The sequence below is a fragment of the Ambystoma mexicanum genome, chromosome 5p, assembly GCF_040938575.1.
Source record: "Ambystoma mexicanum isolate Mex_15411 chromosome 5p, UKY_AmexF1_1, whole genome shotgun sequence".
In the NCBI taxonomy this organism is placed as follows: domain Eukaryota; kingdom Metazoa; phylum Chordata; class Amphibia; order Caudata; family Ambystomatidae; genus Ambystoma; species Ambystoma mexicanum.
The window spans coordinates 740,537,451-740,553,303 of record NC_090930.1 but is presented as its reverse complement, the minus strand read 5'-3'; the positions used below and the strand labels follow the sequence as shown (position 1 = coordinate 740,553,303).

At 39.2% G+C, this 15,853-nt stretch overlaps 15 non-coding genes across 15 annotated transcripts; 8 read left to right on the top strand and 7 right to left on the bottom strand.

Annotated features, from left to right (window-relative positions):
- The first annotated feature begins 57 nt into the window (after positions 1-57).
- On the top strand, positions 58-129 carry TRNAQ-CUG (transfer RNA glutamine (anticodon CUG)). Its single transcript has one exon. It is a non-coding gene; the product is annotated as a tRNA-Gln (tRNA).
- A 913-nt stretch (positions 130-1,042) lies between these two features.
- Positions 1,043-1,114, bottom strand: TRNAQ-UUG (transfer RNA glutamine (anticodon UUG)). Its single transcript has one exon. It is a non-coding gene; the product is annotated as a tRNA-Gln (tRNA).
- A 259-nt stretch (positions 1,115-1,373) lies between these two features.
- On the top strand, positions 1,374-1,445 carry TRNAQ-CUG (transfer RNA glutamine (anticodon CUG)). Its single transcript has one exon. It is a non-coding gene; the product is annotated as a tRNA-Gln (tRNA).
- An 881-nt stretch (positions 1,446-2,326) lies between these two features.
- TRNAQ-UUG (transfer RNA glutamine (anticodon UUG)) lies at positions 2,327-2,398 on the bottom strand. The gene has a single exon. It is a non-coding gene; the product is annotated as a tRNA-Gln (tRNA).
- Positions 2,399-4,775: 2,377 nt separating this feature from the next.
- On the top strand, positions 4,776-4,847 carry TRNAQ-CUG (transfer RNA glutamine (anticodon CUG)). Its single transcript has one exon. It is a non-coding gene; the product is annotated as a tRNA-Gln (tRNA).
- Positions 4,848-5,760: 913 nt separating this feature from the next.
- On the bottom strand, positions 5,761-5,832 carry TRNAQ-UUG (transfer RNA glutamine (anticodon UUG)). Its single transcript has one exon. It is a non-coding gene; the product is annotated as a tRNA-Gln (tRNA).
- Positions 5,833-6,091: 259 nt separating this feature from the next.
- TRNAQ-CUG (transfer RNA glutamine (anticodon CUG)) lies at positions 6,092-6,163 on the top strand. The gene has a single exon. It is a non-coding gene; the product is annotated as a tRNA-Gln (tRNA).
- Positions 6,164-7,044: 881 nt separating this feature from the next.
- On the bottom strand, positions 7,045-7,116 carry TRNAQ-UUG (transfer RNA glutamine (anticodon UUG)). Its single transcript has one exon. It is a non-coding gene; the product is annotated as a tRNA-Gln (tRNA).
- Positions 7,117-9,460: 2,344 nt separating this feature from the next.
- On the top strand, positions 9,461-9,532 carry TRNAQ-CUG (transfer RNA glutamine (anticodon CUG)). The gene has a single exon. It is a non-coding gene; the product is annotated as a tRNA-Gln (tRNA).
- A 913-nt stretch (positions 9,533-10,445) lies between these two features.
- TRNAQ-UUG (transfer RNA glutamine (anticodon UUG)) lies at positions 10,446-10,517 on the bottom strand. The gene has a single exon. It is a non-coding gene; the product is annotated as a tRNA-Gln (tRNA).
- A 259-nt stretch (positions 10,518-10,776) lies between these two features.
- Positions 10,777-10,848, top strand: TRNAQ-CUG (transfer RNA glutamine (anticodon CUG)). The gene has a single exon. It is a non-coding gene; the product is annotated as a tRNA-Gln (tRNA).
- An 881-nt stretch (positions 10,849-11,729) lies between these two features.
- On the bottom strand, positions 11,730-11,801 carry TRNAQ-UUG (transfer RNA glutamine (anticodon UUG)). Its single transcript has one exon. It is a non-coding gene; the product is annotated as a tRNA-Gln (tRNA).
- Positions 11,802-14,180: 2,379 nt separating this feature from the next.
- TRNAQ-CUG (transfer RNA glutamine (anticodon CUG)) lies at positions 14,181-14,252 on the top strand. Its single transcript has one exon. It is a non-coding gene; the product is annotated as a tRNA-Gln (tRNA).
- Positions 14,253-15,165: 913 nt separating this feature from the next.
- Positions 15,166-15,237, bottom strand: TRNAQ-UUG (transfer RNA glutamine (anticodon UUG)). Its single transcript has one exon. It is a non-coding gene; the product is annotated as a tRNA-Gln (tRNA).
- Positions 15,238-15,496: 259 nt separating this feature from the next.
- TRNAQ-CUG (transfer RNA glutamine (anticodon CUG)) lies at positions 15,497-15,568 on the top strand. The gene has a single exon. It is a non-coding gene; the product is annotated as a tRNA-Gln (tRNA).
- The last annotated feature ends 285 nt before the right edge of the window (positions 15,569-15,853 follow it).

Here is a 15,853-nt window from a genome sequence, read left to right as displayed (position 1 = left end):
TTCTCTAAAAGGCTCTTTTTTTGCTGCAATGACGTTCATCATGTCACTAAGTATGTAGGTTCCATGGTGTAATGGTTAGCACTCTGGACTCTGAATCCAGCGATCCGAGTTCAAATCTCGGTGGGACCTTGGGAATTACTGTGTTTGTTTTCCTCTCAGTGTCTTGTTTTAATAGCAATGACGCTGCTGTGTCGCCCACTTTCATAGCATTATTCCCTGGGTGCATTTGAAAAAAGAAAGATTTTCCATGGATGACGCTCTTTAGCCACAATGAAACCCACCACTTTCTGTGGTGTGAAAGACCTATGGTGTAATGGTAGCACCCTGGAGGTTGAATCCAATAATTTGCATTCAAATCTCTGTAAGAGTTTACCATCAGTCGAACCTTTCCCTTATCGTTTATTGTGGATGTCTTCTTTGAAGAAAGGTATGATCCAACTAAAGTAAGTACATTCACGAATGGGCCCTTGGTCGGTACAAACAGTATTTATACACCTCAGGCCTTTTGTGAATTAAGAAAAGTGTGTTCTTCGTTCTATTTTTCATCTCAAACTGATACCTTCATTTTACAAACATGTAAAGGCTGTTAAGACGCTTGATTAATATCATTGATTCTGAATGTGGTCACTTTTCATAGGATTAACCCTTTAACAATTTTGAAAGAGAATGGCGATACAATAGAGCTGCTTTTCCCAAAATGGTATTATTAATGTTGTTGCTGCATCTTCAAGTAAAAAGAGAATCCATTGGGTCACAGATTGAGCATGTTTCTTAACATTGAGTTAAGTTTGAAAATTTCAAATCTTTTATGTATGTTTCCGATGCACATCTGCCCATCGACTCAGAATGACCTCACTGTTCATACATTTAAAAAAAATGCATAAAGGTTAAGGTGCTAGGCACAAAAGTGGATTTTTATGAAAAGTTATGCCAGAGAGTGAGAGCGAAAATGAATACCCTACACCACTAACCTTATGAATATTACTATCTTTGGCCTATAATTTAAGACAACAAGGAGACAAAGTGTGTTAGAGCAAGAGAGAGGTTCCACCGAGACTTGAACTCGGATCGCTGGATTCAAAGTCCAAAGTGCTAACCATTACACCATGGAACCCTTGTTGATCAGAGCTTCATAAGGGCAATGAGAATATAGGGCACAGTCAAGATTTTTACTGACCTATAGTAACCGTTTACTGATATTATATCGAAGCAGCACTGTTGCTGTTGGATGCTGTGCAATCGCAAAGTATTGGCTTCATGTCTCATTTGGATCAAATTCTTCCTCTGGAGTCTAATGATATAGGAATATTACATATTTTCTCTGATGTGCTCTCTTTTTCCAGAATGAAGTGCATCATGCTACTGAATATGTGTGTTCCATGGTGTAATGGTTAGCACTCTGGACTCTGAATCCAGCGATCCGAGTTCAAGTCTCGGTGGGACCTTGGGGCTGCTTCTCTTTTAGAGTTGCCTTTCATTTGCAGATAGATATAACAGCAATAGCTTTGCTTTACAGCCCACTTTGATGGCAGTCTTCTTTGACCAAAGAATATTAATAGTTTCTGGGGATGACTCTCTTTTGCCACAAAGAAACTGCCCACTCTCATATCTCCAAAACTCCAAGGTATAATGGCTATTAAACTGGCTTTTGATCTCAGCGATTTGCATTGAAAGCCCAGGAGGCCCCTAAAATCAGTTGAATTGTTTCCTGATAATTTAGAGTTTATTTCTTCTTTCGAGAAAGGTGTGATCCAAATAAAGTAAGTACATTTAAACAAGGGCACTTGATCAGTAAATGCACTACTTTCTAGAACTCATAACTCTTGTAAGTTATAAAAAGTTTGCTCTCCATACAGTTTGTCAACTCAAAGAATTACATTTTTTACACATTTAATAAGACCATCAAATTGCTTGAAACATAGGAATGATTGTGAAAGTGAATATGATTCACCAAAATAATTGTATAACATTTTTTAATGTTAATAAAATAGGGCTTTTTCCAATCTTTTCACATCAATGTTGTTTCTGCATGTTCCAGTGAGCAGAGAATCTACTGCACATAGTGTGTACATTTTTCTTTTCATAGAGTTAAGGTTGGACATTATTCATCTGTGGAAAATGTTTCTGAGAGATATCTGGGTGCCCACTCTGATTGACCTTAGGGATTGTACATTAACGATATGTAGTTGCATCACTGTATGGGTATCAGGCACCAAAGTGCATTTAAATGTAATGTCGTGCAGAGAGAGTCGACTGAACTTCTGAATATTAACTCTGTTGAATTGTAATTTTAGAAATTAGAAAATGGAGTGTAAGAGCAAGATAACGGTCCCACCGAGACTTGAACTCGGATCGTTGGATTCAAAGTCCAAAGTGCTAACCATTACACCATGGAACCCTTGGAAAATGCACCTGAGAGCGTTGAATCAGAAATGGCAATATAGAGCACATTTACAATTTTTACAGATTCATAGTCCCAATTGACTGATATCATACAAACACAGCGATGTTGTCGATTGACGTTGTGCTATAGCAATCTCTGTGCTTTATAGAGCATGTAGATCAAATTCTTCCTCTTGAGGCATATGATTAACCAATATTAAATATTGTTTCTGACTGCCTCTGTTTTGGCATAATGAAGTTCAGCATTTGCGGAAGTATTTAGGTTCCATGGTCTAATGGTTAGTAGGCTGGACTCTGAATTTAGTAATCTGACATGTTATAGCTATATTTTGTTTTCCTTTGGGTGTATTGTCATTTTATGCACATAGATTTCCTAGCAGTGGCTGTGATGAATAGTTCAATTTGATAGCAGCTTCCTTTTGAGAATTTGAAAAAAAAAGAATTAAATAGTCTCTCTGGATGACTCTGCTTTGATTTCTATGTGCACATCCCTTTTGCGTTTCAGAGGGATTGACCAACATACACAACAGTGCTTGGAAGACCTCTTCCTCCCATGGCATGTAAAGCTAACCTCTCTCCTACCGTGTGTTTTTTTACTTTTTAACTTCCCCTTCCGAGTCATGATCATGTAACTGAATTTACATTTTTAGATTTTAACTGCAGTAGTTGCTTGTTTTTAATTTTTATTTTTTGTGTACGCATACATCCCTTTTTGTGGGGAGGGGGGAGTGATGTCTGTTTACTTATATTAGCTAATATAGGTCATTTTATGTCCGCTTACAATATGTGTCAGGATTTTTTATGTCGTTTCCAATCAATGTCTAATATCAAGTGGTTTGCAGCAGTCATACAAAGGCACGTAACACCCCCAAAACACCTACATAAGTTAGAAATACTCCGGAAGAGTACTCAGTTTATGAAAAGGCGGTGAATCCCAAATAGAACTGTAAATGTAAGCTAGCAAGCAGACTGTGCACCCCTGTTTGGAACTATGACCTGTGTGTTGCCCTCTATTAACAGAACAATGTAACTGCAGCCCATGTCACATAAAATAGAAAGTAGAGATTATGCAAATTAACTCCCAGAAGAGCCTGGTGTCACCCCAAAAGGTGTCATGCTTTTCACACCAAGAAACATCAACACATAGATCCCTGCGAACCTCAAAAACGTACAGGAAACCCTGTCCAGCGCTTTGCTCCCAGAGGAGATAAGGTTGAAAAACCACCCTATGTTAAAAGTGTCCATAATCCATGCCAGCTGCCCTGTCTATAGAACCTGGCCGTTTGGGGCCGTTCGGGGCCTAGGGGCATGAGTGGAAGGGTTTAACCTGCCTGGGTTCTTGGGCATGGTTTCATCATGCCTCAGTTTACAATGGCACTCTGCCACTTTGTCAGGCTTTAAAGAAGCCTGACTCCTGCAGAGCAAAAGATCTGATTATTTCCTTACATGTTTTGTACGTAAGAATGCGGATGGTGCTCTGAGCCTCCTATGGTGGTTATTAAGCATGGTATACATACCATAGCATGTAACTGTGCCTACAAATGGAACATTTTGTTCATTTATTAGGGAGTTGTGAAAATGGCAAAATCAAATTGCCATTACTGACACAGACCAGCTGCCGCTGTCCGGACATTTCGTCGAAAGACATTTGGTCGAAAGACATTTGGTCGACGTAATTTGGTCGAAAGCCAAATGGTCAATTTTTTTATTTATTTATATATATATTTTTTAGGTTGTAGTTTATGGAAAAAAAGGGGTTTTTAGAAAAAAAGGGGGTTAGGGGGACCCCCCCAAACCCCCCCCAAAAAAAAATGTGAAAATAAAAAACAAAGCAATTCGACCATTTGGTTTTTGAGCAAATGGTTTCGACCAATTGTCCTGTCGACAAATTTTTTTCGACGAAATGTCTGGCAACCCAGCTGCCGACTGTTGCTATTGACAGGAGTTCCAGGTGTATAAACTGAGGAGATCACCAGTTCAATTACCTGTGAACGCATTTTGAAGCTCATTCACAACCAGTTCATGCCCGTTCTCTCCATTTTGGCTTTCTGGCTGGCCGAGGGGCCCTTCAGTAATGTTCTTTGCTAACCATTACACCATGGGCCCCTTGCTGGTGCAACCTGACAGAGTTGTAACAGAAATGAGAATCGAGATCTCATGCATCATTTTAACAAACTCATATTCCTAGCCCACGGATATTATGCAAATGTGGAACTGTTTAGTTGGTTGTTGCGCAATAGCAAACTCTTTGCTTTACAGCTCATTTGGATAGGATTCTTCCTCTGGAGGCATAAGATAAAAGAATATTGCATACATTCTCTAAAAGGCTCTTTTTTTGCTGCAATGACGTTCATCATGTCACTAAGTATGTAGGTTCCAAGGTGTAATGGTTAGCACTCTGGACTCTGAATCCAGCGATCCGAGTTCAAATCTCGGTGGGACCTTGGGAATTACTGTGTTTGTTTTCCTCTCAGTGTCTTGTTTTAATAGCAATGACGCTGCTGTGTCGCCCACTTTCATAGCATTATTCCCTGGGTCCATTTGAAAACAGAAAGATTTTCCATGGATGACGCTCTTTAGCCACAATGAAACCCACCACTTTCTGTGGTGTGGAAGACCTATGGTGTAATGGTAGCACACTGGAGGTTGAATCCAATAATTTGCATTGAAATCTCTGTAAGAGTTTACCATCAGTCGAACCTTTCCCTTATCGTTTATTGTGGATGTCTTCTTTGAAGAAAGGTATGATCCAACTAAAGTAAGTACATTCACGAATGGGCCCTTGGTCGGTACAAACAGTATTTATACACCTCAGGCCTTTTGTGAATTAAGAAAAGTGTGTTCTTCGTTCTATTTTTCATCTCAAACTGATACCTTCATTTTACAAACATGTAAAGACTGTTAAGACGCTTGATTAATATCATTGATTCTGAATGCGGTCGCTTTTCATAGGATTAACCCTTTAACAATTTTGAAAGAGAATGGCGATACAATAGAGCTGCTTTTCCCAAAATGGTATTATTAATGTTGTTGCTGCATCTTCAAGTAAAAAGAGAATCCATTGGGTCACAGATTGAGCATGTTTCTTAACATTGAGTTAAGTTTGAAAATTTCAAATCTTTTATGTATGTTTCCGATGCAGATCTGCCCATCGACTCAGAATGACCTCACTGTTCATACATTTAAAAAAAATGCATAAAGGTTAAGGTGCTAGGCACAAAAGTGGATTTTTATGAAAAGTTATGCCAGAGAGTGAGAGCGAAAATGAATACCCTACACCACTAACCTTATGAATATTACTATCTTTGGCCTATAATTTAAGACAACAAGGAGACAAAGTGTGTTAGAGCAAGAGAGAGGTTCCACCGAGACTTGAACTCGGATCGCTAGATTCAAAGTCCAAAGTGCTAACCATTACACCATGGAACCCTTGTTGAGCAGAGCTTCATAAGGGCAATGAGAATATAGGGCACAGTCAAGATTTTTACTGACCTATAGTAACCGTTTACTGATATTATATCGAAGCAGCACTGTTGCTGTTGGATGCTGTGCAATCGCAAAGTATTGGCTTCATGTCTCATTTGGATCAAATTCTTCCTCTGGAGTCTAATGATATAGGAATATTACATATTTTCTCTGATGTGCTCTGTTTTTCCAGAATGAAGTGCATCATGCTACTGAATATGTGGGTTCCATGGTGTAATGGTTAGCACTCTGGACTCTGAATCCAGCGATCCGAGTTCAAGTCTCGGTGGGACCTTGGGGCTGCTTCTCTTTTAGAGTTGCCTTTCATTTGCAGATAGATATAACAGCAATAGCTTTGCTTTACAGCCCACTTTGATGGCAGTCTTCTTTGACCAAAGAATATTAATAGTTTCTGGGGATGACTCTCTTTTGCCACAAAGAAACTGCCCACTCTCATATCTCCAAAGCTCCAAGGTATAATGGCTATTAAACTGGCTTTTGATCTCAGCGATTTGCATTGAAAGCCCAGGAGGCCCCTAAAATCAGTTGAATTGTTTCCTGATAATTTAGAGTTTATTTCTTCTTTCGAGAAAGGTGTGATCCAAATAAAGTAAGTACATTTAAACAAGGGCACTTGATCAGTAAATGCACTACTTTCTAGAACTCATAACTCTTGTAAGTTATAAAAAGTTTGCTCTCCATACAGTTTGTCAACTCAAAGAATTACATTTTTTACACATTTAATAAGACCATCAAATTGCTTGAAACATAGGAATGATTGTGAAAGTGAATATGATTCACCAAAATAATTGTATAACATTTTTTAATGTTAATAAAATAGGGCTTTTTCCAATCTTTTCACATCAATGTTGTTTCTGCATGTTCCAGTGAGCAGAGAATCTACTGCACATAGTGTGTACATTTTTCTTTTCATAGAGTTAAGGTTGGACATTATTCATCTGTGGAAAATGTTTCTGAGAGATATCTGGGTGCCCATTCTGATTGACCTTAGGGATTGTACATTAACGATATGTAGTTGCATCACTGTATTGGTATCAGGCACCAAAGTGCATTTAAATGTAATGTCGTGCAGAGAGAGTCGACTGAACTTCTGAATATTAACTCTGTTGAATTGTAATTTGAGAAATTAGAAAATGGAGTGTAAGAGCAAGATAACGGTCCCACCGAGACTTGAACTCGGATCGTTGGATTCAAAGTCCAAAGTGCTAACCATTACACCATGGAACCCTTGCAAGATGCACCTGAGAGCGTTGAATCAGAAATGGCAATATAGAGCACATTTACAATTTTTACAGATTCATAGTCCCAATTGACTGATATCATACAAACACAGCGATGTTGTCGATTGACGTTGTGCTATAGCAATCTCTGTGCTTTATAGAGCATGTAGATCAAATTCTTCCTCTTGAGGCATATGATTAAGCAATATTAAATATTGTTTCTGACTGCCTCTGTTTTGGCATAATGAAGTTCAGCATTTGCGGAAGTATTTAGGTTCCATGGTCTAATGGTTAGTAGGCTGGACTCTGAATTTAGTAATCTGACATGTTATAGCTATATTTTGTTTTCCTTTGGGTGTATTGTCATTTTATGCACATAGATTTCCTAGCAGTGGCTGTGATGAATAGTTCAATTTGATAGCAGCTTCCTTTTGAGAATTTGAAAAAAAAAGAATTAAATAGTCTCTCTGGATGACTCTGCTTTGATTTCTATGTGCACATCCCTTTTGCGTTTCAGAGGGATTGACCAACATACACAACAGTGCTTGGAAGACCTCTTCCTCCCATGGCATGTAAAGCTAACCTCTCTCCTACCGTGTGTTTTTTTACTTTTTAACTTCCCCTTCCGAGTCATGATCATGTAACTGAATTTACATTTTTAGATTTTAACTGCAGTAGTTGCTTGTTTTTCATTTTTATTTTTTGTGTACGCATACATCCCTTTTTGTGGGGAGGGGGGAGTGATGTCTGTTTACTTATATTAGCTAATATAGGTCATTTTATGTCCGCTTACAATATGTGTCAGGATTTTTTATGTCGTTTCCAATCAATGTCTAATATCAAGTGGTTTGCAGCAGTCATACAAAGGCACGTAACACCCCCAAAACACCTACATCAGTTAGAAATACTCCGGAAGAGTACTCAGTTTATGAAAAGGCGGTGAATCCCAAATAGAACTGTAAATGTAAGCTAGCAAGCAGACTGTGCACCCCTGTTTGGAACTATGACCTGTGTGTTGCCCTCTATTAACAGAACAATGTAACTGCAGCCCATGTCACATAAAATAGAAAGTAGAGATTATGCAAATTAACTCCCAGAAGAGCCTGGTGTCACCCCAAAAGGTGTCATGCTTTTCACACCAAGAAACATCCACACATAGATCCCTGCGAACCTCAAAAACGTACAGGAAACCCTGTCCAGCGCTTTGCTCCCAGAGGAGATAAGGTTGAAAAACCACCCTATGTTAAAAGTGTCCATAATCCATGCCAGCTGCCCTGTCTATAGGCCTAGGGGCATGAGTGGAAGGGTTTAACCTGCCTGGGTTCTTGGGCATGGTTTCATCATGCCTCAGTTTACAATGGCACTCTGCCACTTTGTCAGGCTTTAAAGAAGCCTGACTCCTGCAGAGCAAAAGATCTGATTATTTCCTTACATGTTTTGTACGTAAGAATGCGGATGGTGCTCTGAGCCTCCTATGGTGGTTATTAAGCATGGTATACATACCATAGCATGTAACTGTGCCTACAAATGGAACATTTTGTTCATTTATTAGGGAGTTGTGAAAATGGCAAAATCAAATTGCCATTACTGACACAGACCAGCTGCCGATGTCCGGACATTTCGTCGAAAGACATTTCGTCGAAAGACATTTGGTCGACGTAATTTGGTCGAAAGCCAAATGGTCGATTTTTTTATTTATTTATATATATATTTTTTAGGTTGTAGTTTAGGGAAAAAAAGGGGTTTTTAGAAAAAAAGGGGGTTGGGGGGACCCCCCAAACCCCCCCCCCAAAAAAAATGTGAAAATAAAAAACAAAGCAATTCGACCATTTGGTTTTCGACCAAATGGTTTCGACCAATTGTCCTGTCGACAAATTTTTTTCGACGAAATGTCTGGCAACCCAGCTGCCGACTGTTGTTATTGACAGGAGTTCCAGGTGTATAAACTGAGGAGATCACCAGTTCAATTACCTGTGAACGCATTTTGAAGCTCATTCACAACCAGTTCATGCCCGTTCTCTCCATTTTGGCTTTCTGGCTGGCCGAGGGGCCCTTCAGTAATGTTCTTTGCTAACCATTACACCATGGGCACCTTGCTGGTGCAACCTGACAGAGTTGTAACAGAAATGAGAATCGAGATCTCATGCATCATTTTAACAAACTCATATTCCTAGCCCACGGATATTATGCAAATGTGGAACTGTTTAGTTGGTTGTTGCGCAATAGCAAACTCTTTGCTTTATTTGGATAGGATTCTTCCTCTGGAGGCATAAGATAAAAGAATATTGCATACATTCTCTAAAAGGCTCTTTTTTTGCTGCAATGACGTTCATCATGTCACTAAGTATGTAGGTTCCATGGTGTAATGGTTAGCACTCTGGACTCTGAATCCAGCGATCCGAGTTCAAATCTCGGTGGGACCTTGGGAATTACTGTGTTTGTTTTCCTCTCAGTGTCTTGTTTTAATAGCAATGACGCTGCTGTGTCGGCCACTTTTATAGCATTATTCCCTGGGTGCATTTGAAAAAAGAAAGATTTTCCATGGATGACGCTCTTTAGCCACAATGAAACCCACCACTTTCTGTGGTGTGAAAGACCTATGGTGTAATGGTAGCACCCTGGAGGTTGAATCCAATAATTTGCATTGAAATCTCTGTAAGAGTTTACCATCAGTCGAACCTTTCCCTTATCGTTTATTGTGGATGTCTTCTTTGAAGAAAGGTATGATCCAACTAAAGTAAGTACATTCACGAATGGGCCCTTGGTCGGTACAAACAGTATTTATACACCTCAGGCCTTTTGTGAATTAAGAAAAGTGTGTTCTTCGTTCTATTTTTCATCTCAAACTGATACCTTCATTTTACAAACATGTAAAGACTGTTAAGACGCTTGATTAATATCATTGATTCTGAATGTGGTCGCTTTTCATAGGATTAACCCTTTAACAATTTTGAAAGAGAATGGCGATACAATAGAGCTGCTTTTCCCAAAATGGTATTATTAATGTTGTTGCTGCATCTTCAAGTAAAAAGAGAATCCATTGGGTCACAGATTGAGCATGTTTCTTAACATTGAGTTAAGTTTGAAAATTTCAAATCTTTTATGTATGTTTCCGATGCAGATCTGGCCATCGACTCAGAATGACCTCACTGTTCATACATTTAAAAAAAATGCATAAAGGTTAAGGTGCTAGGCACAAAAGTGGATTTTTATGAAAAGTTATGCCAGAGAGTGAGAGCGAAAATGAATACCCTACACCACTAACCTTATGAATATTACTATCTTTGGCCTATAATTTAAGACAACAAGGAGACAAAGTGTGTTAGAGCAAGAGAGAGGTTCCACCGAGACTTGAACTCGGATCGCTGGATTCAAAGTCCAAAGTGCTGACCATTACACCATGGAACCCTTGTTGAGCAGAGCTTCATAAGGGCAATGAGAATATAGGGCACAGTCAAGATTTTTACTGACCTATAGTAACCGTTTACTGATATTATATCGAAGCAGCACTGTTGCTGTTGGATGCTGTGCAATCGCAAAGTATTGGCTTCATGTCTCATTTGGATCAAATTCTTCCTCTGGAGTCTAATGATATAGGAATATTACATATTTTCTCTGATGTGCTCTGTTTTTCCAGAATGAAGTGCATCATGCTACTGAATATGTGGGTTCCATGGTGTAATGGTTAGCACACTGGACTCTGAATCCAGCGATCCGAGTTCAAGTCTCGGTGGGACCTTGGGGCTGCTTCTCTTTTAGAGTTGCCTTTCATTTGCAGATAGATATAACAGCAATAGCTTTGCTTTACAGCCCACTTTGATGGCAGTCTTCTTTGACCAAAGAATATTAATAGTTTCTGGGGATGACTCTCTTTTGCCACAAAGAAACTGCCCACTCTCATATCTCCAAAGCTCCAAGGTATAATGGCTATTAAACTGGCTTTTGATCTCAGCGATTTGCATTGAAAGCCCAGGAGGCCCCTAAAATCAGTTGAATTGTTTCCTGATAATTTAGAGTTTATTTCTTCTTTCGAGAAAGGTGTGATCCAAATAAAGTTAGTACATTTAAACAAGGGCACTTGATCAGTAAATGCACTACTTTCTAGAACTCATAACTCTTGTAAGTTATAAAAAGTTTGCTCTCCATACAGTTTGTCAACTCAAAGAATTACATTTTTTACACATTTAATAAGACCATCAAATTGCTTGAAACATAGGAATGATTGTGAAAGTGAATATGATTCACCAAAATAATTGTATAACATTTTTTAATGTTAATAAAATAGGGCTTTTTCCAATCTTTTCACATCAATGTTGTTTCTGCATGTTCCAGTGAGCAGAGAATCTACTGCACATAGTGTGTACATTTTTCTTTTCATAGAGTTAAGGTTGGACATTATTCATCTGTGGAAAATGTTTCTGAGAGATATCTGGGTGCCCACTCTGATTGACCTTAGGGATTGTACATTAACGATATGTAGTTGCATCACTGTATTGGTATCAGGCACCAAAGTGCATTTAAATGTAATGTCGTGCAGAGAGAGTCGACTGAACTTCTGAATATTAACTCTGTTGAATTGTAATTTGAGAAATTAGAAAATGGAGTGTAAGAGCAAGATAACGGTCCCACCGAGACTTGAACTCGGATCGTTGGATTCAAAGTCCAAAGTGCTAACCATTACACCATGGAACCCTTGGAAGATGCACCTGAGAGCGTTGAATCAGAAATGGCAATATAGAGCACATTTACAATTTTTACAGATTCATAGTCCCAATTGACTGATATCATACAAACACAGCGATGTTGTCGATTGACGTTGTGCTATAGCAATCTCTGTGCTTTATAGAGCATGTAGATCAAATTCTTCCTCTTGAGGCATATGATTAAGCAATATTAAATATTGTTTCTGACTGCCTCTGTTTTGGCATAATGAAGTTCAGCATTTGCGGAAGTATTTAGGTTCCATGGTCTAATGGTTAGTAGGCTGGACTCTGAATTTAGTAATCTGACATGTTATAGCTATATTTTGTTTTCCTTTGGGTGTATTGTCATTTTATGCACATAGATTTCCTAGCAGTGGCTGTGATGAATAGTTCAATTTGATAGCAGCTTCCTTTTGAGAATTTGAAAAAAAAAGAATTAAATAGTCTCTCTGGATGACTCTGCTTTGATTTCTATGTGCACATCCCTTTTGCGTTTCAGAGGGATTGACCAACATACACAACAGTGCTTGGAAGACCTCTTCCTCCCATGGCATGTAAAGCTAACCTCTCTCCTACCGTGTGTTTTTTTACTTTTTAACTTCCCCTTCCGAGTCATGATCATGTAACTGAATTTACATTTTTAGATTTTAACTGCAGTAGTTGCTTGTTTTTCATTTTTATTTTTTGTGTACGCATACATCCCTTTTTGTGGGGAGGGGGGAGTGATGTCTGTTTACTTATATTAGCTAATATAGGTCATTTTATGTCCGCTTACAATATGTGTCAGGATTTTTTATGTCGTTTCCAATCAATGTCTAATATCAAGTGGTTTGCAGCAGTCATACAAAGGCACGTAACACCCCCAAAACACCTACATAAGTTAGAAATACTCCGGAAGAGTACTCAGTTTATGAAAAGGCGGTGAATCCCAAATAGAACTGTAAATGTAAGCTAGCAAGCAGACTGTGCACCCCTGTTTGGAACTATGACCTGTGTGTTGCCCTCTATTAACAGAACAATGTAACTGCAGCCCATGTCACATAAAATAGAAAGTAGAGATTATGCAAATTAACTCCCAGAAGAGCCTGGTGTCACCCCAAAAGGTGTCATGCTTTTCACACCAAGAAACATCCACACATAGATCCCTGCGAACCTCAAAAACGTACAGGAAACCCTGTCCAGCGCTTTGCTCCCAGAGGAGATAAGGTTGAAAAACCACCCTATGTTAAAAGTGTCCATAATCCATGCCAGCTGCCCTGTCTATAGAACCTGGCTGTTCGTGGCCGTTCGGGGCCTAGGGGCATGAGTGGAAGGGTTTAACCTGCCTGGGTTCTTGGGCATGGTTTCATCATGCCTCAGTTTACAATGGCACTCTGCCACTTTGTCAGGCTTTAAAGAAGCCTGACTCCTGCAGAGCAAAAGATCTGATTATTTCCTTACATGTTTTGTACGTAAGAATGCGGATGGTGCTCTGAGCCTCCTATGGTGGTTATTAAGCATGGTATACATACCATAGCATGTAACTGTGCCTACAAATGGAACATTTTGTTCATTTATTAGGGAGTTGTGAAAATGGCAAAATCAAATTGCCATTACTGACACAGACCAGCTGCCGCTGTCCGGACATTTCGTTGAAAGACATTTCGTCGAAAGACATTTGGTCGACGTAATTTGGTCGAAAGCCAAATGGTCGTTTTTTTTATTTATTTATATATATATTTTTTAAGTTGTAGTTTAGGGAAAAAAAGGGGTTTTTAGAAAAAAAGGGGGTTGGGGGGACCCCCCCAAACCCCCCCCCCCAAAAAAAATGTGAAAATAAAAAACAAAGCAATTCGACCATTTGGTTTTCGACCAAATGGTTTCGACCAATTGTCCTGTCGACAAATTTTTTTCGACGAAATGTCTGGCAACCCAGCTGCTGACTGTTGCTATTGACAGGAGTTCCAGGTGTATAAACTGAGGAGATCACCAGTTCAATTACCTGTGAATGCATTTTGAAGCTCATTCACAACCAGTTCATGCCCGTTCTCTCCATTTTGGCTTTCTGGCTGGCCGAGGGGCCCTTCAGTAATGTTCTTTGCTAACCATTACACCATGGGCCCCTTGCTGGTGCAACCTGACAGAGTTGTAACAGAAATGAGAATCGAGATCTCATGCATCATTTTAACAAACTCATATTCCTAGCCCACGGATATTATGCAAATGTGGAACTGTTTAGTTGGTTGTTGCGCAATAGCAAACTCTTTGCTTTACAGCTCATTTGGATAGGATTCTTCCTCTGGAGGCATAAGATAAAAGAATATTGCATACATTCTCTAAAAGGCTCTTTTTTTGCTGCAATGACGTTCATCATGTCACTAAGTATGTAGGTTCCATGGTGTAATGGTTAGCACTCTGGACTCTGAATCCAGCGATCCGAGTTCAAATCTCGGTGGGACCTTGGGAATTACTGTGTTTGTTTTCCTCTCAGTGTCTTGTTTTAATAGCAATGACGCTGCTGTGTCGCCCACTTTCATAGCATTATTCCCTGGGTGCATTTGAAAAAAGAAAGATTTTCCATGGATGACGCTCTTTAGCCACAATGAAACCCACCACTTTCTGTGGTGTGAAAGACCCATGGTGTAATGGTAGCACCCTGGAGGTTGAATCCAATAATTTGCATTCAAATCTCTGTAAGAGTTTACCATCAGTCGAACCTTTCCCTTATCGTTTATTGTGGATGTCTTCTTTGAAGAAAGGTATGATCCAACTAAAGTAAGTACATTCACGAATGGGCCCTTGGTCGGTACAAACAGTATTTATACACCTCAGGCCTTTTGTGAATTAAGAAAAGTGTGTTCTTCGTTCTATTTTTCATCTCAAACTGATACCTTCATTTTACAAACATGTAAAGACTGTTAAGACGCTTGATTAATATCATTGATTCTGAATGTGGTCGCTTTTCATAGGATTAACCCTTTAACAATTTTGAAAGAGAATGGCGATACAATAGAGCTGCTTTTCCCAAAATGGTATTATTAATGTTGTTGCTGCATCTTCAAGTAAAAAGAGAATCCATTGGGTCACAGATTGAGCATGTTTCTTAACATTGAGTTAAGTTTGAAAATTTCAAATCTTTTATGTATGTTTCCGATGCAGATCTGCCCATCGACTCAGAATGACCTCACTGTTCATACATTTAAAAAAAATGCATAAAGGTTAAGGTGCTAGGCACAAAAGTGGATTTTTATGAAAAGTTATGCCAGAGAGTGAGAGCGAAAATGAATACCCTACACCACTAACCTTATGAATATTACTATCTTTGGCCTATAATTTAAGACAACAAGGAGACAAAGTGTGTTAGAGCAAGAGAGAGGTTCCACCGAGACTTGAACTCGGATCGCTGGATTCAAAGTCCAAAGTGCTAACCATTACACCATGGAACCCTTGTTGAGCAGAGCTTCATAAGGGCAATGAGAATATAGGGCACAGTCAAGATTTTTACTGACCTATAGTAACCGTTTACTGATATTATATCGAAGCAGCACTGTTGCTGTTGGATGCTGTGCAATCGCAAAGTATTGGCTTCATGTCTCATTTGGATCAAATTCTTCCTCTGGAGTCTAATGATATAGGAATATTACATATTTTCTCTGATGTGCTCTGTTTTTCCAGAATGAAGTGCATCATGCTACTGAATATGTGGGTTCCATGGTGTAATGGTTAGCACTCTGGACTCTGAATCCAGCGATCCGAGTTCAAGTCTCGGTGGGACCTTGGGGCTGCTTCTCTTTTAGAGTTGCCTTTCATTTGCAGATAGATATAACAGCAATAGCTTTGCTTTACAGCCCACTTTGATGGCAGTCTTCTTTGACCAAAGAATATTAATAGCTTCTGGGGATGACTCTCTTTTGCCACAAAGAAACTGCCCACTCTCATATCTCCAAAGCTCCAAGGTATAATGGCTATTAAACTGGCTTTTGATCTCAGCGATTTGCATTGAAAGCCCAGGAGGCCCCTAAAATCAGTTGAATTGTTTCCTGATAATTTAGAGTTTATTTC